This window comes from Carcharodon carcharias, chromosome 27 (genome assembly GCF_017639515.1).
Source record: "Carcharodon carcharias isolate sCarCar2 chromosome 27, sCarCar2.pri, whole genome shotgun sequence".
Lineage (NCBI taxonomy): Eukaryota > Metazoa > Chordata > Chondrichthyes > Lamniformes > Lamnidae > Carcharodon > Carcharodon carcharias.
In genome coordinates, this window is record NC_054493.1 from 16,798,197 (window position 1) to 16,825,495 (window position 27,299).

The 27,299-nt window shown below is 43.1% G+C and overlaps 1 pseudogene; it reads right to left on the reverse strand.

Annotated features, from left to right (window-relative positions):
- Positions 1 to 916: 916 nt before the first annotated feature.
- LOC121270180 lies at positions 917 to 27,299 on the reverse strand (annotated as a pseudogene).

The following is a 27,299-nucleotide window of genomic DNA, read 5'->3' on the forward strand; positions in this document are numbered from 1 at the left end:
AATTTAAATAGCAAGACAGCAAGTCTACCAAAGCACCTACTCAACTGAATTCGACTGAATTCCAAAGGCTTTTCTCCAAATTTAGTTACTGGACACAGCAGAGTTCTGCAAAAATGGCCGGAGGCTTCTCTAAGGTTGTTTCACATACTCCTCTTAGATCTTACATGGCCCCACAACAAAGCTTTTCATTCCTCTTTACATATATTTCTCACTCTTTAATCTGTAAATTCCACTGTTCTGTATGTCTTTGGAAATTTAGCTTTCCCATAATATAAAAATCAATATGGTCAGTACCTTTTGGAAAAATAAACACACTGCTTGCCCTTGCTTATCTTGCTAGTTGTAAATATCCTATCATCCCTTTGAAACCCAACAACTTGTTCATTTATCTAAAAATGCAAATTTCCTTCACATCTTATATGCTAAGCCCTCGTCTATGTTTACTCATTAGCATTTATAATATCGTTTGTACACCTAACTTCTTTTGATAACTTCAACCTAACAGTCTACATGAATCTAATTAAATCTCACAGACAGAACCATGTACATTCACAACCATAAACCTACTTTACCATAAACCACAATAATATTATGAAAATTATTATAGTTTTGTGACAGGAGCTGCGAAACATGCCACAGAATTCCCAGTGTCAACCTGTTCTTGTTGCCACACTATATATAAATATATATGGCCAGTCCAGTTCAGTTTCTGGTCAATGGTAACCCCCATGATGTTGATGTTGTTCGTGGGGATTTCAGTGATGGTAATGCCATTGAATGTCAAGGGGAGATGATCATTGCCTGGCACTAATGTGAAGCAAAAGTAACTTGCCACCTGTCAGCCCAAGCCTGAATATTGTCCAGTCTGCTGCATATGGACATGGACTGCTTCAGTATCCGAGGAGCCATGAGTGGTGCTGAACATTGTACAACCATCAGTGAACATCCTCACTTCTGACCTTATGATGAAGGGAAGGTCATTGATGAAGCAGCTGAAGATGGTTGGGCTGAGGTCACTTCCCTGAGAAACTCCTGCAGCGAAGACCTGGGGCTGAAACGATTGACCTCCAAAACCACAACCATCTTCCTTTGTAGAAGGGAAAAAACAGATTCCAAATGACATGATTCAGTCCTGGATGTGATTAAAAGCAAAATGAAATCACAGTAGTTACTTGTCAACTCACTGGTGTGTCAGAAGGTGGGAAGACTGAGTGAATCCCTTCCCAGTCTTGGATCAGGCAAAAGGCCTCGCCCCAGTGTGAACTCTCTGGTGTCTCAGCAGGCTGGATGACAGCGTGAATCCCCTCCCACAGTCAGAGCAGGTGAATGGTCTCTCCCCAGTGTGAACTCGCTGGTGTATAAGCAAGGTGGATGACAGAGTGAATCTCCTCCCACAGTCAGAGCAGGTAAATGGTCTCTCCCCACTGTGGACTTGCTGGTGTTTCAGCAGGTCGGATGACAGGGTGAATCCCCTCCCACACTCGGAGCATGTGAATGGTCTCTCCCCAGTGTGAACTCGCTGGTGTGTCAGTAGGTGCGATGACTGAGTGAATCCCTTCCCACACTTGGAGCAGTGGAATGGTCTCTCCCCAGTGTGAATTCGCTGGTGTGTCACTAGGTGGCATGAGTGAGCGAATCTCCTCCCACACTCTGAGCAGATGAATGGTCTTTCCCCAGTGTGAATTCGCTGGTGTGTCAGTAACTGGGATGATGAAGTGAATCCCTTCCCACACTTGGAGCAGTGGAATGGTCTCTCCCCAGTGTGAATTCGCTGGTGTGTCACTAGGTGGCATGAGTGAGCAAATCGCTTCCCACATTCAGAGCAGGTGAATGGTCTCTCCCCAGTGTGAGTGCGCTGATGTGCCAGTAGGTGGGATGACTGAGTGAATCCCTTCCCACACTCTGAGCAGGTGAATGGCCTCTCCCCAGTGTGAGTGCGCTGATGTGCCAGTAGGTGGGAAGACGAAGTGAATCCCTTCCCACACTCGGAGCAGGTGAATGGTTTCTCCCCAGTGTGAACTCGCTGATGTGTCAGCAAAAGAGATGACGCAGTGAATCCCTTCCCACAGTCAGAGCAGGTAAATGGTCTCTCCCCTGTATGAAGTTTCTGGTGTGTCAGTAGGCTGGATGACCAAGTGAATCCCTTACCACATTCAGGGCAGTTGAATGGTTTCTCCCCAGTGTGAACTCGCTGGTGTGTCCGCAGATGGGATGACGCAGTGAATCCCTTCCCACAGTCAGAGCAGGTGAACGGCCTCTCCCCTGTATGAAATTTCTGGTGTGTCAGCAGGTTGGATGCCTGAGTGAATCCCTTACCGCACTCAGGGCAGGTGAATGGTCTCTCCCCAGTGTGTACTCGCTGATGTATCAGCAGGTAGGATGACTGAGTGAATCCCTTTCCACAGTCTCCACATTTCCATGGCTTCTCCCTGTTGTGACAGTGCTTGTGTCTCGACAGGCCAGATGATTGGCTGAAACCTTGTCCACACACAGAACACGTGTATGGTTTCTCCCCACTGTGAATGGTGCTTTTTCCTTCCATGTTCAAATTCTGATGATATTCAGGTGACAACAAATTGAGCAACTCTGTCAGATTCTGACGTGAGATTTAGTTTGAGTTTCCTGCTGCAAATCCTCCACTTCTAATATCCTGTGAAATTGATTGAAAACAGATAAAAAGGGAATGAGAGAGACCCCACAAAAGCACAAAGGCACGTTGTATAATTGAGCTGAATGAATGGGTAATTTGTGGGGCTGGCACGAGGAAAAAGTCACCACAAAAGCTGCTGGATTGTCATCAAAACCCGACTGATTCACTCATGTCCTTCAGGGAAGGGAACCTGCCACCCAGTCTGAGTCTGGGTGTACACAACAGTCTGGAAATGAGGTGAGGAGAGAGGGAGACGTGGGCGAGGGGGTGAAGGAGAGGGATTTTATGTTTACGGCTTGACCAGAACTTTGACAAAATCTCCCAACCCCTCAAACTCAACCATTCAGAAGGACCAAGGTGGTAGGTGCACATGAATATCATCACCTCTAAGTTCCCCTCCAAGTCACACACTATCCTGATTTGTCTGACATCCAGTACTGGATGAGCAGCAAGGTCTTTCATATAAATACTGCAAAAACTTTCCTTTATTTCTTTCATTCATTCATGCGATGTAGCCGTCTCTGGCTCGGCCAACATTTATTAATTGCCCTTGAGAAGGTGGTGGTGAGCTACCTTCTTGAACCGCTGCAGTCCCTGTGGTGTAGGTACACCCACAGTGCTGTTTGGGAGGGAGTTCCAGGATTTTGATCCAGTGGCAGTGAAGGAACAGCGATATATTTTCAAGTCAGGATAGTGAGTGGCATGGAGAGGAACTTCCAGGTGGTGGTGTTCCCATGTATCTGCTGCCCTTGTCCTTCTAGATTTGAAACATGCTGTCTAAAGAGCCTTAGTGAGTTCTAGCAGTGCATTTTGTAGATGGCACACACTGCTGCTACTCTGTGTAAGTGGTGGAGGGAGTGAATGTTTGTGGATGTGAAGCCAATCAAGCGGCTGTTTTGTCCTGGATGGCGTCAAACCTCTTGAGTGTTGTTGGAGCTGCATTCATCCAGGCAAGGGGGAGTATTCCATCACAATCCTGACTTGTGCCTTGTAGATGTTGGACCAGCTTTGGGGAGTCAGAAGGTGAGTTACTTGCTGGAGCATTCCTAGTCTCTGATCTGCTCTTGTAGCCACAGTATTTATATGACTGGTCCAGTTCAGTTTCTGGTCACTGGTGACTGCCAGGATGTTGATAGAGGGGGGTTCAGCAATGGTAATGCTATTGAATGTCAAGGGGAGATTGTTAGATTCTCTTTCGTAGAGATGGTCATTGCCTGGCACTTGTGTGGCATGAATGTTACTTGCCACTTGTCTAAGCCTGGATATCGTCCAGGTCTTAGAACCATTGAAAAGTTACAGCACAGAAGGAGGCCATTTGGCCCATCTTGTCCAAGCCAGCCCAAGGACATCCAGGTGCCCTTTCTAATCCCACCTTCCTGCACCCGACTCATAGCCCTGCAGCTTACAGCACTGAAGGTGCAGATCCAGGTACTTTTTAAAAGAGTTTAGAGTTTCTGGCTCTACCACCAACTTGGGCAGCGAATTCCAGGCACCCACTACCCTCTGCATAAAAAAGTTCTTCCTCATGCCCCCCCTACACCTTCTGCCACCTATCTTGAATCTACGTCGCCTGGTTCTAGAATTCTCCACCAAGGGAAACAATTTTATCCTGTCCACTCGATCTATTTCCCTCATAATTTTGTACACCTCCATCAAGTCACCTCTCAGCCTTCTTTGTTCTGAGGAAAATAACCCCAACCTGTCCAATCTCTCGTTGTAGCTACACTTTTCTAACCCTGGCAACATTCTTGTAAACCTCCTCTGCACTCTCTCCAGAGCTATTACATCCTTCCTGCAATGTGGTGACCAGAACTGCACACAATACTCCAGTTGTGGCCTCATCAGTGTTTTATACAATTCCAATATTATATCCTTACTTTTATATTCTGTAACTCTGCCAGTGGAGAGCATTCCATATGCCTTCTTTACAACCTTGTCCACTTGAACTACTGCCTTCAGGTACCTGTGTACTTGTACGCCAAAATCTCTCACTTCATCTACCCTTCTTAGTATATTCCCATTTACTGTGTAACCCCTGTGACTGTTTGACCTCCCTAAATGTATGACCTCACATTTCTCTATGTTAAAATCCATCTGTCACTTTACCACCCACTCCACCAATCCATCTATATCATTTTGGAGATTTTGGCTACCCAACACTATCCACTACTCGACCGATCTTTGTGTCATCTGCAAATTTCCCAATCGTGCCTCCCACATTCACGTCCAAATCATTAATGTATAACACAAACAGCAAGGGTCCCAACACCGAGCCCTGCGTAACACCACTTGAGATATTCACAAGGGCATCCATCGACCATAACCCTTTGTTTCCTGTTACAAAGCCAACCTTTTATCCAGTTTGCCACATTACCCTCAATCCCATGGGCTTTTGCTTTCCTGACCAATCTGCCACATGGGACCTTGTCAAATGCTTGGCTAAAATCCATGTACACAACATTGACTGCACGACCTTCATCAACCCTTCTTGTCACTTCCTCAAAGAATTCAATCAAATTTGAGAAGCAAGACCTTCCTCCATCAAATCCATGCTGATCATCCCTGATTAGTCTTGCTGCATTTGGACGTGGTCTGCTTCATTAACTGAGGAGTTGCGAATGGTGAACATTGTGCAATCATCAGCGAAAATGCCCACATCTGACCTTACGATGGAAAGAAGGTCATTGATGAAGCAGCTGAAGATGGTTGGGCCTAGGACACTACCCTGAGGAACTCCTGCAGTGATGTCCTGGAACTCAGATGATTGACCTCCAACAACCATAATTTTCTTTTGTGCTAGCTATGACTCCAACCAGTGGAGAGTTTCCCCCCTGATTCCCATTGACCTCCAGTTTTGCTAGGGCTCCTTGATGCCACACTCAGTCAAATGCTGCCTTGATGTCAAGGGCAGTCACTCTCACCCCACCTCTGGAGTTCAGTTCTTTTGTTCATGTTTGAACCAAAGCTTTAATGAGGTCAGGAGCTGAGTGGCCCTGGTGAAACACAGACTGAGTATCATTGAGCAGGTTATTGCTCTGCCAGTGCTGCTTGATAGCACTGTTGATGAACCCTTCCCTCACTTTACTGATTATCAAGATTAGACTGATGGGTCTGCAATTGGCCAGGTTGGACTTGTCCTTTTTGTGTACAGGACAAATCTAAGCAATTTTCCATGTTGCTGTGTACATGCCAGTGTTGCAGCTGTACTGGAACAGCTTGGCCAGGATCGTGGCAAGTTCTGGAGCACAAGTATTCAGTATGATTGTTGGAGGGCCCATAGCATTTACATTATCCACTGCCTTCAGCCATTTCTTGATAGCACATGGAGTGAATCGAATTGGCTGAAGACTGGCATCTGTGAGGACGGGGACCTCTGGAGGAGGCAGAGCTGGATCACCCACTCGGCACTTGTGGCTAAAGATTGTTGCCCAGCATTGAGGGTGGGGATATTTGTGGAGCATCCACCTCCAGTGATATTTAATTGTCTACCACCATTTACGACTGGATGTGGTAGGACTGAGAGCTTATATATGATCCATTGGTTGTGGAATGGCTTAGCTCTGTCTATTGTTGCTGCTTATGCTGTTTGGCACTCAAGTAGTCCTGTGTTTAGCTTCATTTTTACGTTTGCCTCGTGTTGCTCCTGGTATGCTACCTGCACTCTTGATTGAACCAGGCTTGGTGGTAATGGTAGGGTAGGTGATATGCTGGGCCATGAGGGTACAGACTGTGGTTGAGTACAATTCTGGTTGTCCTGTCTTGAGTTGCTAGTGTTGTGCCACACAACACGATGGAGGGTATCCTCAATGTGAAGGTTGGTCTTAGTCTCCACGAGGGCTATGATTCCTTGAGTATGAGCATGTCAGGCTGTTGCTTAACTCGTCTGTGAGACAGCTCTCCCAATTTTGGCAGCAGATGTTCGTAAGGAGGACTTTGCAAGGTTGACTTTGCAAGGTTGACTTTGCAAGGTTGACTTTGCAAGGTTGACTTTGCAAGGTTGACAGGGCTGAGTTTGCTGTTGCTGCTTCTGGCCTAGGTCAATGCCAGGTGGTCTGTCTGTTTTCATTCCTCATCCAATTTCTGGCAGTTGTTTGATAGAGTCAACCACATTGCTGTGGTCTGGAGTCACATGTAGGCCAGTCCAGGTAAGGACAGCAGATTTCCATCCCGAAAGGGCATTAGTGAGCCAGATAGGTTTTTATAACAATTGACAATGGTTTCAAGGTTATCATTAGACTTTTAATTCCACCATCTGCCATGGTGGGATTCGAACCTGGGTCCCTAGGGCATTACCCTGATCTCTGGATTACTTGTCCAGTGATAATACCACTATGCCACCGCCTTCTCTATAACTGAAACCAATGTCTTCAGTCCTTTCTCCACTTGATAGCCACCGACTCCATCCCTCTCCCTAGCAACTGTCTGGGGCTGAACCAGACTGTTCACAACGTCAGTGTCATGTTTCACCCCAAATTGACCTTCCAACCACATATCCACATCATGCGAACATGCAAAGTAGGAACATAAGTAGGCTATTCGGCTCCTCGAGCCTGCTTTGCCATTCAATATAATCATGACTGATTTAGTTGTATTTCAAATTTCACAGTCCTATCTATCCCCAATAATCCTTGATTCCCTCGCCTAACAAAAATCGATCTACGTTAAAAGTAAAATGCTGCAGATGCTGGAAATCTAGAACAAAAACAAAAATACCTGGAAAAGCTCAGCAGGTCTGACAGCATCTGTGGAGAGGGATACAGTTGACGTTTCGAGTCCGTATGACACTTCATCAGAACTAAGACATATAGAAATGAGATGCAATATAAGAAGTGGATGGGACAGGACAGCTCAATAGGGGGCCAGTGATAGGTGGAGGCCAAGGAGAGACTGCCAAAGATGTCATAGACAAAAGGACAAAGGGGTGATGATGGTGGTGATATTAGCTAAAGAATATGCTAAAGGGGACATTAAGAGAAGCAAGCAGGACAAGCCAGTGGCAGATGGCCCTAGTGTGGGTGGGGTGAGGGGGAAGGAATCGAAATGAGCTAAAAGGTGGAGATGAAACAATAGATTGAAATAAATCTGCAAATAGGAGGGAAAATAAAAAATAGATAGTTGTAAAAAAATTATAAATTATTGGAAAAAAGGGGATCGGAAAGGGGGTGGGGATGGAGGACAGAGCTCATGATCTGAAGTTGTTGAACTCAATATTAAGTCCGGAAGACTGTAAAGTGCCTAGTCGGAAGATGAGGTACTGTTCCTCCGGTTTGCGTTGAGCTTCACTGGAACATTGCAGCAGGCCAAGGACGGACATGTGGGCATGAGAGCAGGGTGATGTGTTGAAATGGCAAGCAACAGGGAGGTCTGGGTCATGCTTGCGGACAAGCTGAAGGTCTATCCACCTCTGCCTTAGAAGTATTAAATGAACCTGCTACCACCGACTTCTTAGGCAGAGAGTTCCAGAGTCGCACAACCCTCAGAGAAAAAAATTCTCATCTCTGTCCAAAAAGGTTGACCCCTAATTTTCAAACAATGTCCCGAGTTCTGGATTCACCAACAAGAGGAAATACCCTTTGCACGTCCACCTTGTCAAGACCATTCAGGATCAAGTCACCCCTCACTCTTCTAAACTCCAGTGGAATCAAGCCCAGCCTGACCAATCTTTCCTCATAAGACAACCCACTCATTCCAGGTATCAATTGAGTAAACCTCCTCTGAACCACCTCAAACACATTTATATCCTTCCTTAAATAAGGAGACCAAAAATTGCACACAGTATTTGAGAAGTGGTCGCACCAATGCCTTGTATAACTGAACATAACAACCTTACTCTTATGTTAAATTCCTCTCATAATAAAGAAAAACATTCCATTGGCCTTCTAAATTACTTGATGTACTTGCAAAATAATTTTTTGTGACTCATGCACTAGAACACCTAGATCCCTCAGCACCTCAGAATTCTGCAGTCATTCTCCATTTAAGTAATGCTCTGCTTTTTTATTCTTCCTTCCAAAGTGAACTTCACCTTTTCCCACATTATACTCCATTTGCCAGATCTTTGCCCACCCACTCAACCTATTATATGTGTCTGCAATCTTCTCATGTCATCTTCCCAACATACTTTCCTACCTATCTTTGTGTCACCAGCAAATTTAGCTCCCATGACTTCGCTGCCCTCATCTGAGTTATTGATATAAATTGTAAAATGTTCAGCAGAGACTCCTGCAGGACTCCACTCATCACATCCTGACAATCAGAAAAACACCCATTTCTGCACACACACTGGCTGGATGGCAGAAAACAATCTTCTTTCCATGCTAATATGTTACCCACTACACCATAAGCTTTTATTTTCCACAATAACCTTTGATGTGGCGCCTTATCAAATGCCTTCTGGAAATCCGAGTACAGTATGTCTACAGGCTTCCCTTTATCATCACCATGACCACCCATTTCCACCTCAGTGACATCGTCCAACTCCATCCTTGTCTCAGTTCATCTGCTGTTGAAACCCTCATCTATTCTTTTATTACCTCTAGGTTTAACTATCCTAACAAAATCCTGGCTGGCACAAAATAAATACACATTGTTGCTGTTGTTTTAGACACATATCACTGTTCCTTCATCATCACTGAGTGAAAATCCTGTAACTCCTTATTTCACAGCATTATGGGAGCACCTTCATCACACGGACTGCAAAAATTCAAGATCAAACATCATCATCTCCACAGGTAACAGTGCTGTACAATTCTAGGATTCAACGATTCTTTACAGGCATTTCCTGTTCATCAGCATGTTCTCTTCCTTTTTAAGCACTCCATGCTCAGTCATAATTTCCTTCATTTGCAGACATTTCCTGAAAATCACCATTTTTAGAGACGCTCTCTAACATTTATCACTTTCTCTCCATTTGCAGACGCTTCCTGAACGAGCTGACAATGCGCATGCGCTAGGGCCTCGGCGGACTCACCCCAAAGTCAGACCCGAGCGGGAGAAACCGAAAACCGGGGAGTCGGGGCTAATTTTCACGCTTTCTATTCGCGTCTTAGGTAGAAAATGTTGCTGGTTTTATTTTGGGATCTGGATCCGCACTGGGTCTTTGTAAAAAAAACCTCAATTTTAAACCCCCTCGCTCGAACTCGCTTACCGTCTATCGCCATCGCCTGCGCATGCTCAGATTACAATGCCCGGTATGTGATTGACGGCAACTCGTACCAATAGGAAGACGGGGCGGGGCTGGAGGACCCAGCGGAAGTGGCTGGTCCTCCAACCAGTCGGTATGAATGAGGGGCGGGGCTGAGCCCGGATCTCCCTCATTGGATGAAACTCGGCATCATTTTGAAAGCTGATTTGTCTCAAACTCTAGGAGAAAACAGGACCCTTCTGTTTGTGGCTTTAAACAGATGAAACCCTATGGGTGTGGTGCAAATATTTCAACATTTGTTACTGAAATGGATACATTCAGGACAGACAGCAGGGATTATTTCGGGAAACTACACAGTGTAGCGATTGTTTTCCTTTGAACCCATCCCTTGGAGAACAGTGTGAATTAGTGGAAGAATTCGCAGGCTCCTTAACCCTCCTTCCGTGTCTGGTACCGTTTAATTCCAGCCGATCTGTTGATCCGGCTTCAGCGGGAGAGTTTGATGAGGTCCTACAACTCATAATGGGAGTGTTCAGCCAGACCCGCCGGACACACCTTTCCTGATGTCAACCCAGAATGAGCTGGAAAGCTGTCTCCACTCGCCAGGACTATCTGCAAGAGTGGTTTCTGGCTCAGAGGCGGGAATGTTTCATTTTTATCAACAACCCTAAATCCCTCAAGTTCCATTGAACTGACAGGGCCTCTTCGTTTCTAAATCCACTTCATTGTTTAAATAAAGTTTTGATTTTATGTTTGCAGCTTAATGGTGACACTTACATCATCTAACCACCTACTTCCTTGTGAGAGTGCACAACTACAGTAAGCTGCAGAAGCACTTGTGTATCCTCTACCAAGCCTCTCCTCATCCCCTCAGAATCAAACTATTCCTATCTTTGTCTAGTATTTTCATTATCCTAAAATGAAAGGTCTCTGTTTATTATGCTTAGTTATTGTGAATCTAATAAAGCTGTTCCAATGGTCATTCTAATTCAGTTTGCATTATGTTTAATCTTGGGCTATCATGTCTGCTCCTGTTTCTGCCTCATCTTCATGTTCAGTCTGGTTTCACTGGAATGAGCTTTCTGTGGTCAGAATTCAGTTAAACAACCTGTTCATCTGCATGTATTCTCCCAGTGCCCTGGTGCCTGTGTTAGTTATTCAGTCGTTGTTTAATACTTCGTCAGCAGCCTCTCAATTCAAGGATGACATCTATTCAGCATGGTGAGTTTCTGCCATTGGTCTTCTTGTGACTGAACAGATTGATTCTTGGCCTGCAGATCTTTGGACTCATGGGGCAGGACATCCATGAAGTATTGGGATCTGGAGCACAGCATTTGCTTCCATTTCTTTCCTTCTCTGCTGCTGCTCTGCCTCATCATGAAGATGTTGTGACTCAAAGTGTGATGCAGCTTGATGGAAAAGTTGTCGCCATTCTGAACAATTGGGAGAAAGCTTCTCCAGGTCAATAAGATCAAAGCTGCTGCACTACAAGGTGAGCAGGCTGCAGAAAATTGGTTTGCATTTCATTAAATATTGAAGTTTCAGGGGTGATATGATGCTGGTTTTTAAAATGATCAATGTGCTTGTGAGGGTAGATACAGGGAAACTATTTGCCGTGCTGGGGGATCGAAAACTAGGAGGCAGAATCAAAACAATAGAACCTGGAGTGAAATCAGGAACAACATGTTCAGACAAAGGTGATGGAAATCAGGACCAACCTCCCCAAAAAGCTGTGGATGGTAGGGGTGTGGGGGGTGGGGGGTCAATTGAATTTTTCAAGACATGAATTGATTGAATTATGTTAAGTAACGATAGCAAAGTAATTTGATCAAAGATGGGAAAAGGGTTGTCACATGGCTGTGAGACAGTGTCTTTAATATTTAACAACACAAATGTAAATGTCTTGATAATGTTTCTGCTCAGTTTCAAATCAGGGTCCTTTTGCGTATTTGGTGAACATGATAACAACTACAGCACAGAAACACTGCGCTGCCGAAACCCAATGGACCTGTGCACAATGTTAACCCGTGCAGTCTTGCAGCAGCACCTTGGGTCTTTGTTTGGAAGAAATGGAATTCAGCTGCTATAATCAGTAATGCTGGAATCAGACTGATTTAGCAATGTCATCATAAAATAACACAGCACATTAGGAGACAATTCAGCCCATCGTGTCTTTGTCAGCTTTTTACAAAGAGCTTTCCAATCAGTCCCAATTTCTTTCTCTTTTTCCTGAACCCTGATTTTTCTCTCTTTCAAGTCATTGTCCAATTCCCTTTTGAAAACTCTGAGTGAAGAGAAACAATATTGAAAGAGGTGCCGGAGTTTCTGCAGTGCCCATGCGCACTGTGTGATCATTAACAATGTTTCCCTGACCCAATGACATGAAGAGTTGGACTCGAGATTCTTCTATAGTTTTTGAACAAGAAAAAGTATTTATGCAGCTTTCATTCCAAGCTTTCAAAAGAAGTTTAATCAGACCAAGCATGCCCTCATTTTTCACAGTCACTCTATACAATCTAATTCCCCTTTCTGTACAACCTCGAACAGATGCCTATATAGAAAAGGAGTATCATGGCCAAGCGGTCTAAGGCTCCAGCCTCTTTGGAGACATGGGTATGAAACCCACTGCTGCCAGATTTTCGGACGGTTCATCTTTTCAGTCAATTTAGTCAAATCCTTCCATGTGTGTCCAGGACATGTGCAGTGCTCCATTCTGGCAGAAAGATTGAGGAGAGGCAGCAGAAATTGCAGAGCAGCCAGGAATAGGTGGGGCTGTATATCTTCATTCACTGCTGTAACCATTGTATGCTCTTAGGCACAGAACATTAAAAGGTACATGGTGCTTGTTTACAGAGCTGAGCAGCTAAGGTAATTGGGTTTGAAATCCTTCAGAGTTTTCTGATATAAGTTCAGATCCTGCCAGACTACATTTCTCACTGCTCCTGATTTAAGAATGATTTACAGAATTAATTATCTATTAAATGGACTAAAAGATTTTCCAAATGCTCCTGTGTATTTTTCATTTCCGTTCATCAGCAGGCATTCACCAAATTTGCAGATGGAAATGGAACAAAAATGGAGCCAATTTGGTGACATCTATGCTTTCTGGATGTTTGTCTCCCCTGACACCTCTGTCACTCTCGGTGTCTATGTCTTTGTGTGTTCCTCACAGTGTGTCAATGTGGTTGAGTTCTCTGAGTGGGTAAATGCATTTTTACCATCGCAACCTTGACTCACTTTCATTCTGTATCTTCATGGAAATGGCACAGAGAATAACGGTCGGTTTAAAAGTTGCAAGAGGAGATTGACCTTTCTGTATTCTTTCAGCAGTTGGCTCCATAGCTCTGTGATTAGCACACTGGCCTTGTAAACCAATCTCTGGTTTACGAGGTTAATCCTTGCTGGACCTCCAGTTGAATTTAGCTTCTGCTGAGGTTAGTTGTGCGGAAGAATATAGATTGGCTTTAAGGAGACTTGGACAACAAAGATAGCAGATAAAGCATAATTTCATAATAGGTGAAGGTGTTTGATTTTAAAATTGGTAAAGTGAGTAGTTATGTGATGAACTGAAAAAGCAGGGAGGTTATGTTTCAGTTGTACTGCGCACTGGTGAGACCACGTGTGCAGTAGTGGTCTCCTTCTTTAAGGAAAGATACAACGTTAGAAGTAGTTCAGAGAAGGTTTACGAGACTAATACCAGGAATGAACGGGTTGCCAAAGTAGATTCTTTCTATTCCTACATATATTACTGACATAGTTATGCATTGCAGGTTGGATAAATTAGGCTTGTATCCACTGGAGTTTCAAACAGTAAGAGGTGACTTGATCAAAACCTTTAAGATCCTGAGGGGTCTTGACAGGGTGGATGTGGAGAGGATGTTTCCTCTTGTGGGGGAATCTAGAACTGGGGGTCACTGTTTAAAAATAAGGGGTCAGTCATTTAAGGCAAGAAAGAGGAGGACTTTTTACTCTCTCAGAGAGCCGGGAGTGTTTGTAACTTCTTTCCTCCAAAGGCATTGGAAGCAGAGTCCTTGAATATTTTAAAGGCAGAGCTAGATTTTTGATCAACAAGGGAGTGAAAGGTTATTGGGGATAGGCAGGAGATTACCAGCAGATCAGCCATGATCTTATTGAATGGTGGAACAGGCTTGATGGGTCAAGTGGCCTACTCCTGCTCCTAGTTCATATTTTCACATGTTCTTTGAGTCCAGGCTGTTCACCAACTCAGTGCCCGTATGTCACAAAGTCGAGAATGTTTGAAATTTTCACTGAGCAACGTGTAAACTGACAGTGGATTCACTCAGTGTGATGGTGTGTTCCAGTTCTATATGTGCAATCATAGAATCAATTTCTATTTGTTGCTTTGAATCCAATATTTCTAATGGGTTGGATGTGATGCACATGTTTGATCTAACTTATCTAATTTTCTTTGAAATGAATATTCATAAAACTATTTGTGTGGGAACTTACTGGATAACAGCAGGGCTGACAAAATTTGGACAACATTGTAGCTAAAGGACACAAAGAAGAATTGTGTCAGCAATATAAGTAGAAGCAGGAATAGAGAGAACCTACTTGGCCCTGGATGGTGTCAAACCACCAATGTTCGGGTTGACAGCTGAAGTCACTAAACAAGATGTTACAGAAACATCCTGGTGACCTAGTGGTTAGGATTCGGTGCTCTCATTGCCCAGGTTTGATTCCCGGTCTCGCTGTTGTGCAAAATATCACAACCAGAAACCAATTACTGATTCAAAAAAGTCTATCACCCCCAAAATCTCATCCCCTTCTCACAGCACCTTCCCTGCAATTACAGGAGGTGTAACACCTGCCCCTTTACCTCCTCCTTCCTCACTGTTCAAGGGCCCAAACACTCATTCCAGGTTAAGCAGATATTTATTTGCATTTCTTTCAATTCTGTCTACAGTATTCACTGCCCCCAATGTGGTCTCCTCTACGTTGAGGAGACTAAATGCAGACTGGCTGCCTGCTTTATGGAACACCTTTACATAGTTCTCAAGAATGACCCAGACCTGCCTGTCACTTGCAATTTCAATTCACCATCTCGCTTTCATGTTCACATGTCTGTCTTCAGCCTTCTATAATGTTCCAGTGAAGCCCAGTGCAAGCTGGAGTAACAGCACCTGATCTTCTGATTAGGCATTTTACAGCCTTGAGGGGTCAGCATTAAGTTCAGCAAATTCACACCATGAACTCTGTCATCCATGTTGTATTTTTCCACTTTTCCCACCCATCACCACCAACCCTCCCCTCCACCCCCCAAGAGTCAGTCTGTATCTTGTTCTCAGACAGAGCTGACCCTCTGGGCGGGATTTTCTGGCCCCGCTCGCCGCCATTTATTCTGCGATCAACACCAGCTTTAGTCATGAATACTATCATTATCATTCCCTTTTCCTTTTGTTCCATGACATCTTTGTCATTTATTCTCTCCTGACCTCCAGCATATGCCTGACCTTTTATTTTGCTTCACCTGCTCCCTCCCCTACCCCTTCACCAGCATTAAAACCTTCACATTCCTAGTTCTAAGAAGAGTCACATGGACTCGAAACGTTAACCACGTCCCTGTCTCTACAGGTACTGCCAAACCTTCTGAGTTTTTCCAGCATTTTCTGTTTCTTATGTCAGATTTCCAGCATCTGCAGCAATTTGCTTCTATTATAGATAAAAAAGAATCATATTCAACACAAACATTAACTCTGTTTCTGTCTCCACAGATGGGAGCAGACCTGTCGATAATTTTAGTGCCCTCTGTTTTTATTAGAGCACAAATTACTGGCTTTATCATAACATAAAATACATAGCAAGTTGATGAAATCAGTGAAATGATGGGCAGAGTTAAAGTTTCACATGGATGATATTAGATAGAACTGGAAATGTCTGAGATGGAGAATGGGAGTTAAAAGGTGTAACATGAAAGTGGAAGAATTTGATGTCAGTCAAATCCTTTTCATGGTGAAAGTCTGCCGTGCATTACCTTGTAAGTTTTACAGGAGCTGCAATGATTAGGTTGGTGGGTTTTGGATGTGCAAATTTGCATTTCTACAGCTTTTGGTACTATTTCGCCACACTGTCGGTTTCATATTCCAGCCAAAAGCAATGGTTGTTTTAATTGTCTGAAGAAGTAATTTGTGTTCTATTTGAACATGTCATTTTGTAGGAGGTCTCTGTTGAAAGTGGTCTGGAATGAAAAAACAATGGCAGAAGTAACCTCGATAAATTCCATTTCATGGCATTTTCCATAGTGGTTAGGGTTCTCCACTCTCAGCACCATAACCTAGGCTCGATTGCCAGTCATGGATTAAAGATTTATTGCTCCTACTAAAAAGACATGCTTTAATTCCTGATTGTAAACAAAAAACGCAACAGCTTTTTCAGAATCAGTGGAGTGAGTTGAAGTTTCGCATCAGAAATGGAATGTCACACCTGCAACAGGTCAAGAACAGATGCTGAGCTGGGAAGTGAAAGAAAAAAATAGAGCTGCAAAGCATTTGCTTGGAGATGTTGGTGCAAGGCAGAATATGAGTGGGAATGGCGCCTTGGAAAGGATCAACATTGATCATGGAAACAGCACTGTGCCGATCCACCAGGACATCAGTTCTGGGATGTAATTGGACATTTTACCCTGCATAAGATTGAGGTCATTTGAAACTGCTACCCATATCTAAATTCGCAGCAAGTCCCATTTCCCTATCACCTCTGTGCTTGCTAACATACACTGGCTCCTGGTCAAGCAGTATCTTTAGTTGAAATTCTCCTCCTTGTTTTCAAATCCTTCCATAAACTTGCTCATCCCTATCTCTAATTGCCCAGAATCTCAAAACCTTCTGAGATATCTGTGCTGCACTAATTCTGGCCTCATTCCTAATCACAATTGCACCACTATTAATGACTGTGGTTTCAGTCGCCCAGGCTCCAAGCTCTGGAATTCCCTCCCTTCATCTCTCCGCCTCTCTACCTCACTCTTCTCCATTTAGACACTCCATAAAACTTACCTCTTTGACCAAGCTTTTGGTCATCTGATCCAATATCTTTTAATGCGGGTCAATGTCATATTTTGTCACATAATGCTCCTGTGGGAGGTTTCGCTGTGTTAAAGGCGCTATATAAATATAAGTTGTTGTGGCTGTATTGGTTAAGGAGAGCATTGCAGTGCTGGAGAAAGAGGATGTCCCAGAGGGTTCAAGGGCAGAATCAATTTGGCTAGAGCTAAGGAACAAAACGGGTGCAATTACATTGCTGGGTGTAGTCTATAGACCACCAACTAGTGGGATGGATGTAGAGGAACAGATCTGCAGGGAAATTACAGAGGTGCAAACATCACAGAGTAATTATAAGGGGGACTTTAATAACTCAATATTGATTGGGATACTGTAAACGGCGGAGACGGGAAAGAGTTCCTAGTGTGTTTTCAGGAGAACTTTCTACAGCAGTATGTGTCCAATCCAACAAGCAAGGAGGCACTTCCAGACCTCGTTCTTGGAAATGAGGTGGGCCAAGTAGATCAAGTGTCGGTGGGCGAACATTTAGGAGACAGTGATCATTGTATTATAAGGTTCAGGATGACTGTAGAAAAGGACAATGGGCATAAAAGCAAAATACTGTGAGTACTGGAAATCTGAAATAAAAACACAAAATGCTGGAAAGCCTCAGCACATCTGACATCATCTGGGAAGAGAGAAACAGAGTTAACATTTCGAGTCCATATGGCTCTTCTTCAGAGCTAAGGAGAAGTAGAAATTTGATGAAATTCATACCATTTAAGGGGGTGAAGCTGGAAAGAAGGTGGGAGCTAAGGAGAGACTGACAAAGATGTAATGGACAATAGGCAATCCAGAGTAAGAATAATTAACTGGGGAAAGCCGACTTCAATGGGACAAGAATAGAGCTGAGCCGGATAGACAGGAACCAAAGATTGGCAGGAGAAACTATAACAGAATAATGGGCTACCTTCAAAGAAGAATTGGTTCAGGCAGTCAAGCTATATTCCCTCAAAAGGGAAAGGTAGGGCAAACAAATACAGAGCTCCCTGGATGAAAAATGAGATAGAAATTAAGATTAAAAAGGAAAAAATGTGATTATCACAGGTGTCAGGTACAAAATACAATTGAGAACCAAACAGAATACAGAAGGTTCAGAAGAGAGGTGAAGAAGCAAATAAGAAGCAAAGGAGGATTATGAGACAAGACTCTCAGTCAGGGAATGAAGCTTACAGCAAAATTCAGTTAATGTTGGGAATCTGAAGTAAAGCAGAATACGCTGCAAATACTCAGCAGGCCCAGCATATATGGAGAGAGAAACTGAGTTATATTATGATCCCTGCTGATGTTACTACTGGACAAATCATATATTAGGGTGGAACACGGCTTGAAGATCCCGATTTTTATTTTTTGTTTAGAAAGGTGGAGGACAGCTACTGAACAGAGTCACAGAAGTCAGCTGATGAACTTTTAACAAAAGAATAAAGCATTTATTAAACAAGAAAAGATTAACTATATTACAATACTCCTTCACCCACAACTATATCTTTACAGATATATACAGGTTTGTAAGGATAACACAAGTTACAAAGGCTGTCTTATACTCTAATGTTCACAGTTAGTACACACTCTATGTAAACCAATAGGAGACTTGTGGTCAGGCGCACCACACTCTGAAACCAAGTGACAGATGCCACCCCAAACAGATGCAATGGATCTTTCATCAAACCCCCCTTCCCCAGACACTTATCACACCTTGAGCCAACCGGTCTCAATGAACTCAATCTTTGCTACACTCAAAGAACCTGCATGGAATCTTCTCCCAAATGACATGTTTTCTCGGATGCCTTCCACAAGGTTCCACCTCCAGGGTTTCAAACTCTCCATCTGATGTCCCTTTCCCCTGGATCACCACGTTCATTCAAGCCTTCTTCCACACACTCTCTCTCCGGTTCAGCCAAACCAACAGTTCACCACTGCTTCACATGCCATAGTAAAGAGTTACAGAACTTCAACTGTCTACTTGGATCATCTGACTTTTTGCAAGCCTATTTTGCCTTAAGTCTGCTTCCAGTAGCTTTCTCCCCTTTTAGCTGGGAGCCTTCCTTTCTGCTCCTTGCTTTCACTTGCATTGAACAGGATCTTTTCCAGATTCCTGTCCTTGTCCTTAGACTTAACTGTCCTCTTGGGACCTTTCCTGTTCTACTCCCTGATTTTGGGGACTTTCTTCTTTAGTTTTTGGAACCTGCTCCTGAATGTTCCATCTTCTGAGTCTAGCTTCTCCTGGCACCTGACTTCAACTGAACTCAAACTGATTTCTCTGTGTCTCTCTGTTTGGGCCCTGCTAGGGAACAGCACAGTTTTATCTACCTTGTGTTTGTTTAACTCCCCTTCAAGAGCCGTAAAACCTAATTAAAATGCAGGGATCTTTTAAAGTGAAGCTGAAACTCAAGCTCCACCCTTTCTTAACACACAAATACAGAAATACAAATCAAACTTAAACTTAAAGATAAAACTAATTCCTATCAACCACAAATACAAATACAACTTACTTAAACTTCCTATAGTTCATAACAGTTTAACCCTTGAAAGAAAGAAAACTTCACAACAGTGAATGTGTCTTTACAATGGCCTTACATCGCCAAACACAAACTTAACATCACAAACCTCTAACAATTGCTTATTACATAATATATAAATAAATCTACCATCTATTTTCACAACCACACGTGTTATATTGTACATTTACAAAAATTTAAGTAAAACAAAGTCCATAAATGTAACAAAACTGGCAGAATTTGTCCATCGTGGTATTATCATAACTCAACCCCTGTGTTTCTTTTTTCTCTTATTCCCAGTCTTTAACTCAGCAACGAATGTTTCATTTAAGGCTACAACCCAATCATCCTTTTCATCAGATGTAGGTGTAATTCCATCCTCAAGCTCATTTTCCGAACTCACGTGGTAAATTTCCATTTCGATTTATCTAAGTCAAAATGCCATTTTTGCACATTAACATATCATTTCTTCTTTGATCAAAATCTCTTTTCATCATTTCATGGATGGTGTTGAGATGCCTTTTATGTTTACACAAATGGGTTTCATACTCCTGCTTGGTTTAATCTTTAATTTTTTTATGATCATGTTTCTCCCAATCCCATTTTAAACAGGTCTTTTCCACTTCTCTTTCAGCAGCATTAATTGTTTTCTCCCTTTGGAATTTCATTGTTTGTTCTAACTCTTCAACTCTTTTGCACAATCCATGAACTATATCATGCCACTCCTCAGCAGGCTTTGAATGGTCATTTGCAAATGTCGAACAGCCTGGATTCTGACCTCTGTATCTTGTATATTAGCACTGGCAAGCCCTTGTAAATCAGTGTCTCTAGTGAATGAACTGAAAGGGTCATTTTGAGCTTTAAGTCCTTTTTGTTGATGCTTCTTAGTTTCCAATTCTGCAGGCACTTAAGTTTTTTCTGTCCAGCCCATTACTGAAATTGATATACCAGCAATGTTACTTGAATCAGTTTTTTGTTCAATTGGACCACAATTCAGCAAGAAATGTTTACTCACAGAACAACTTCAGAACGGTGACACTCCATACCACACACTTTCTCCTTCATTTCCTCCAGTTTGCATTGAAGTTCAAGAATCTCATTATTCTTTTCCTGTTGAAGCTCTAACCGTGCATTAGTTTTGGCTTTTAATTCTACATTCAACCAATTATTCTGATTTAACAACAATTCCTTTTCTTGTTGAAGGTATTTTCCATGATACTTCATAAGGACTTCTGATGCTTGAAGATCATCAAGTTTTAACTGAAGATTGACCTTTGTTAAATTTGCTTCTACAAATAAATCATTCAGGCATTTCAAGTTCTCTGCCAAGTGCCCTAGTCTCCATGGCTGATTCTCAATTGTTCTCACTAATTTCGTTTTTCATTAGAAAACTCCTCTTTCATCCGTGAAAGTTGGTTTTCTCCATTAATAAGGTTTTCCTTCCATAATTGCTTCATTTCTGGCCACAGTAATTTTCTGAAGTTTGTTAAGGTCAGCATGATCAACTACCTGCTGCAATACAGTTATCACCACATTACCGTCTCCACTAGCCAAATCCTTACCTAGAACAAAACCTACTCCCTCAATAGCTGATTTAGGAATAATTCCCACTGTAACAATTCCATTTACAAAGTGACTTTACAAGTTGACTTTACACAAAGAAACAGGTTAATAAATTCCATTAATACCTCGTATTGATAGTTCTTCCTTCATAAAACTACCTGGAACACAAATCGTATCATCAGCCACCATCAATGGCTGATCTGCTCCAGTATCCCTAAAAATTTTGATCTATTTATTTATTTTGTTTGAGGAATAAGGGAACACTTCTCCCTTCCAGGCTAAACATCCAGAATCTCTAATAGCCTGCTTTCTTTCACCAGTAATCAAATAAGAATTCTCTGGACTATCCTGAACCATACCCCCCTTTCCTGTGGGTTCTAAGGGCACACTTTTCACCTGGACCACTGCTACAGTTTTAACAACCATTTCCTTTTCTGATGCAACCTTTACTGAGGATTCCTTAATCCTTAGACTGCTCATATGCCCATCGTAAAGAGCTACAGGCCTTCAGCTGTCTCCTTGGATCGTTTTACTTCTCGCAAGGCTATTTTGCTTTAAGTCTGCTTCCTGCAGCTTTCTCCCTTTTAAGCTCGGAGCCCTCCTTTCCACTCCTTGCTTTCAATTCCGCTGAACAGGATCTTTTTCAGATTCCTGTCCTTGTCCTTGACTTAATTGCCCTCTGGTACCTTTCCTGTTCCACTGCTTGGTTTTGCAGATTTTCTTCTTTAGCTTTTGGAACCTGCTCCTGCAGTTCCCACTCCTGTGTCCAGCTGCTCCTGGCACCTGGCTTCAAATGAACTCAAACTGCTTTCGGTTTCTCTGTGTGAGCCTCCCCTTGGCAGACAACAAAAGATTTTTTCTACCTTGTGTATAGCTCCCCTTGTGTTTAGCTCCCCTTCAAGGGCTGTGAAACCTAATTGAAATGCAGGATTCTTTTAAAGTGAAACTGAAACTCAAGCTCCCCCCTTTCTTAACACACAAATACAGAAATACCAATCAAATCTAAGCATAAACTCATTCCTAACACCCACAAATACAAATATATCTCACTTAAACTATCTCTACTTCCTAACAGATGCAGCAGCAAGTAAATGGGGTGGGGTGAAGACAGATGGCGTTACGGAGATTTAAATATCTGGTATTAGTGATGGTGTGGATATGTGGTCAAATCTGACACCAAGATTGTGAACAGTGTTGTTCAGCGTCAGACAGCTCCCAGGGAGAGGGATGGACTCAATACTTAAGGAACAGTATTTATAGTGGTGACTGAAGACAATGGCTTTGGTTTTTCCAATTTATAATTGCAGGAAATTTCTGCTCATCCAGAAATCTGGATGTCAGATAAGCAGTTTGATAATTTAGCTACAATGGAGGAATGGAGAGGGATGGTGTTGAGGTAGAGCTGGGTGTTGGCATTGTACATGTGAAAACTAACACAGCGCTTTTGGATGATGTCACCTAGTGGCAGCTTGTAGATGAGAAATAGGAGAGACCAAGGATAGATCCTTGGGGAACACCAAGAGCATGAACTTTAGAGAGGAAAGGGAGGTTGGAGATGGAGTGGGAGTTTGCAAAGATGATGGGGTCAAAGGTTGATTTTTAGGATGGGCGATGTCAGTGGATTTAAAGGTGAGAGAAACAGTACCAAAAGAGAGAGAGAACTGCTAACAGTATCACCTAAAGCGGGGAAGATGAATGATCAGCAGCTTAGTGAGAATAGGGCAATAGAAGTAAAAGGTCAAGGACAAGATGAGCTCTGAGAGGCCATAACAGGAGACAGGAGCAAAACTGGAAAAATATGTGAGTTCAGGGCTCAGATATGAGGGAACTTTAGAGACAGTTTGTCCCGGTGGGCTAGTGGAAGGGAGGGAAGCAGCAGAGGCAGCTGATTGGATTGTCACAACCTTAGTGACAAAGAAGCTCCATGAGCTCCTCACACTTGTGGTTGGAGATGAGGATGGAGGAGATGAGGAGAGGGAGAGCCCTTCAAAAGGAACTAACTTACGTTTGAGATATTAAGAAGCCTCAACACACTGTATTTAACACAAAGATGATTTATTTTACTTTTATCTTCAATATCAGCAGACACAGACCGCAATGAACATGGTTCAGTCCTGAATGTGATTAGCAGCAAAATCAAATCACTTGTGAACTCACTGGTGTTTCAGAAGTTGGGACATCTGAGTGAATCACCTCCCACACTTGGAGCAAACGAATGGTTTTTCCCCAGTGTGAACTCACTAGCGTGTCAACAGGTGGGATGACCGAGTGAATCCCTTCCCACACTCGAAGCAGGTGAATGGTCTCTCCCCAGTGTGAACTCGCTGGTGCGTCAGCAGGTTGGGTGACTGAGTGAATCCCTTCCCACACTCGAAGCAGGTGAACAGTCTCTCCCTAGTGTGAACTCGCTGGTGTCTCAGCAGTGTGGATGACTGACTGAATCCCTTCCCACACTCAGAGCAGGTGAATGGTCTTTCCCCTGTATGAGTGTGAAAGCACCTGAACGGTCAGTCATCAGTGTGAACACGTTGATGGAACATCAGCTCCTTGGAGCTTTTATAGCACTTCCTACAGTCTGAGCACTTAAAAGGTCTCTTGTCGGTGTGAACTCTTTGATGTGCCATCAGGTCGGATGAATTAATGAATCCCTTTCCACACTCAAGGCAGGTGAATGGCCTCTCCCCAGTGTGAACTCGCTGGTGTGTCAGCAGGTGGGACGGACATGTGAATCCCTTCCCACACTTGGAGCAGATAAATGGCTTCTCCCCAGTGTGAGTTCGCTGTTGTACAGTGAGGTCAAATAAATGCCTGAAACCAGTCCCACAGTGAGAGCACCTGAATAGTCTCCGATCAGTGAGAACTCTTTGGTATGTCAACAGGTTACATGAATGAGTGTCTCCTTTCCCACATTCGGAGCAGATGAATGGCCTCTCCCCGGTGTGACTGTGCAGAAGAGTTTCCAGTTCAGATGGGTGATTGACTTCTTTCCCACAGTCCCCACATTTCCACATTTTCTCCCCATTCTGGCTGCATTTATGTTTCGACAGGTCAGATGATCGGCTGAAGCCTCGTCCACACACAGAACACGTGTATGGTTTCTCTCCGCTACAAACTGAGCTTTTTCCTTCCATGTTCAAAATCCAACGATATTCGGGTTACAATAAATTGGGCGACTCCGTCAGATTCTGAAGTGATATTTGGTTTCAGTTTCCTGACTGAATCCTCTCCTTCTAACATCCTGTGAATTTAATTTAAAACAGAGAAAAGTGAGTGAGAGAGAACCCACTAAAACACAAAGGCAGGTTGTGAAATTGAGCTGAATGAATCTAGTAATTTGTGGGGCTGGCACAAGGAAAAAGTGACCATGAAAACTGCTGGATTGTCATAAAATCTAACTGGTTCACTGATGTCCTTCAGGGAAGGGAACCTTCCAACCAGACTGAGCCTATGCAAGACTCTGGCCTCTATGGGAGAGAGAGAGGGAGAGAGAGGTGATAAAGGCAGAGGGTGAAGGAAAGGGATTTTATATGCCGACAGTTTGACCATAACTCTAACAAAATCTCTCAAACCACTTACCTCCTACCACCTAGAAGGACCAGGGTAGCATGTGTGTGTGAACACCATCACCTCCAAGTTCTCCTCCAAGTCACACACTATCCTGACTTGTCTGATATCCAGTATTGGATGAACAGAAATTTCTTGCATATAAATGCTGGGAATCCTGAAGCCATCATCTTCAGTTTGCACGACAAATTCTATTTCCCAGCCACTGACTCCATCCTTCTCTCCGACAACTGTCTGAAGCTGAACCAGACTGTTCAAAACTTCAGTGTAATATTTCACCCCAAGATACACTTACAACACATATCCACATCATCACACAGACTGCCTCAGTAACATTACCCGACTCCATCCTAGTCTCAGCTCACCTGCTGCTGAAACTCTCATCCATTCCTCTGTCACCTCTAGACTTAACTATTCTAATGTACTCCCAGCCAGGCTCCCAGATTCAATTCCACCATCTAAAACTCTGCTTTCCATTTCCATACTTGCACCAAGTCTTGTTCACCCATCGCCATTGTGCTTGATGACCTACAAAGCTTTCCGGTTAAGAAGAACCTAAATGCTCAACTTCTCATCCTTATTTTCAATTTCCTTCACAGCCCCTCCCTATGTCCGTAATCTGTTCCAGTCTCACAACCCTCCGCGATATCTGCGCTTATCTAATTCCCACCCCCGGGGCATTCCTGATTTTAACTGTGCCACTTTGGTGGATGCGCCTTCAGATTCCAAGGCCATGAGCTCTGGAATTTCCTCCAAAAACCTCCCTGCCTCTCTACCTCAATTTTCTACTTTAAGACACTCCTTAAAACCTATTTAACCCAACCTTTCATCACCTGGCCTAATATCCGCATATGTGGTTCGATGTCAAATGTTGCTTTCTAACATTTCTGTGAAATGCCTTGGAACATTTTATTTTGTTAAAGATGTGATAGAAATACGGTTTGTTGTTGCTGATTTGGACATTTATCACTGTTCTTTCATCATCACTGGTGAATGACCTGTAGCTCCTTACCTAACAGCATTGTGGGAGCACCTTCACCACACGTGCTGCAGCAATTCAAGAAGGTCAAACATCACCTTCTCTATAGGTAACTGGGGATTGGCAATATCTGCTGCTGATCTTGTTAATGATGCCAAATGACACCAAAATCCCAGTTAAACTTTTAAAATATATACATTTGCAAAGCAAGTTAAAAGCATCCACGGAAATACTTGTTTCTAAAACAATACTCATTTATGTTGTACAGTGCCTGTTCAATAACATGCTCTTCCCTAGAAATTACCTCCTTTGACAATTTTACTTTGGAATTTTCTGGGCCTGACTGGGTTCCACTGTCCTCAGGGTCAAACCCTGCTATCTCCTCTCCTCTATCTCCACAACAGCTCAAACTGATGCAACAAAGGCTTTGAAAAGAAAATTGGATCAGCACCTGGAGAGAAAAAGTTGGGCTGCGAAGAAAGGGCAGGGGAGTGGGACTAGTTGATTTGCTCTTGCAAAGAGCCAGCACAATGGGTGAAATGGCCTCCTTCTGTTTTGTAATCATTCTTGGATTGCATGAAAAAAGACCAACACTGGAGGCCAGAGGCCAAGCTCTGGAACAAACACTCACCCCAATACAATTCAGTTCCTAATTAGTTCATTTCTGTTTCTAGACTCAATTCTGTGAGCAACACCTACAATCAAACAAAACCAAAATAATGCAGTTGCTGGAAATCTCAAATATGATGAGCAGGTGCTGGAAATGCTCATAAGGATAGGCAGTAACTAAAGGAAGGCAGAGAGAGTTAATGTTTCAGAATGTGCAGAATGAATTAAGGGGAATAAAACTGGAGCAGAATTTGATGGTCAATTTAAGCTCAGAAGAAGAAGACCAATGATCTCTAATGCAGGAAAAACAATTCCTGACCATGGAAAGATAAAACTGGTAAATCAGCAGTGAATAGACAGGAGATGAACTGCAGTGCTCATTTAGACACAGCTGGTAGGAATAGCAGTAAAGCACCAAACATGGTTAAAAGATACCCATTGCTCGAGGCAGAGGAAGTTACACAATGGCAGGGATTGAGGACAGCAGAGGTGAAACAGAAGGATAGATGGACATGGATTCAGATCCACAGAAAAGGAGCCACACCAGCCCCAGAGCAATGTAACCACAGCACACCACTAAAAGCTCTAAATTGTCAATGAATGTTCAATAATACTTACATCTGAAACAATTTCAGTTTTCAATATTAAAATCTCCTGCTGGAGTCCACAGCTGGAAACATATCAGAAGCACCGGAGTCAGAGAAAAATCTGGCAGTTTTCAAATCTTCTAACTCCCTGTAAAGGGAGATTACAAAAGATATAAGCATCAGTCGAGGTTAGAAAATTAGAAGAGACAAACATTTCTCTTGGTTTGAGTTTGCTGTGTGTAAATCCTCACCTTCTAATCCCCTGTAAAAGGAGTTTCAAAAATCCATCACTGTCAGTCCAGGATAGAAATTCACAACAATTCAAGAGACCCCTCTCTTGCCCAGGATTACTTAAACAAGGGCACAGGTGCATTGGAAGCAACTCTGAGAAGATTTGGAATGAGGATACTTATCTTCTGAGGGAAAGTTAAGCAGGTTGTGCCTATAATCATTGGCGTTTAAAAGATTGAGAGGTGATCTTATTGAAGCTTGCAAGATTCCAAGGTAGCTTGACAGGATAGACACTGAGATGATGTTTTCCCTCACAGAAGGATCTAGAATCGGGAGCACAGTTTAAAAACAAAGGATCTCCCATTTAACACTGAGGAGGAGAAATTTCTTCCCTCTGAGGATTGTCAGTCTTTGGA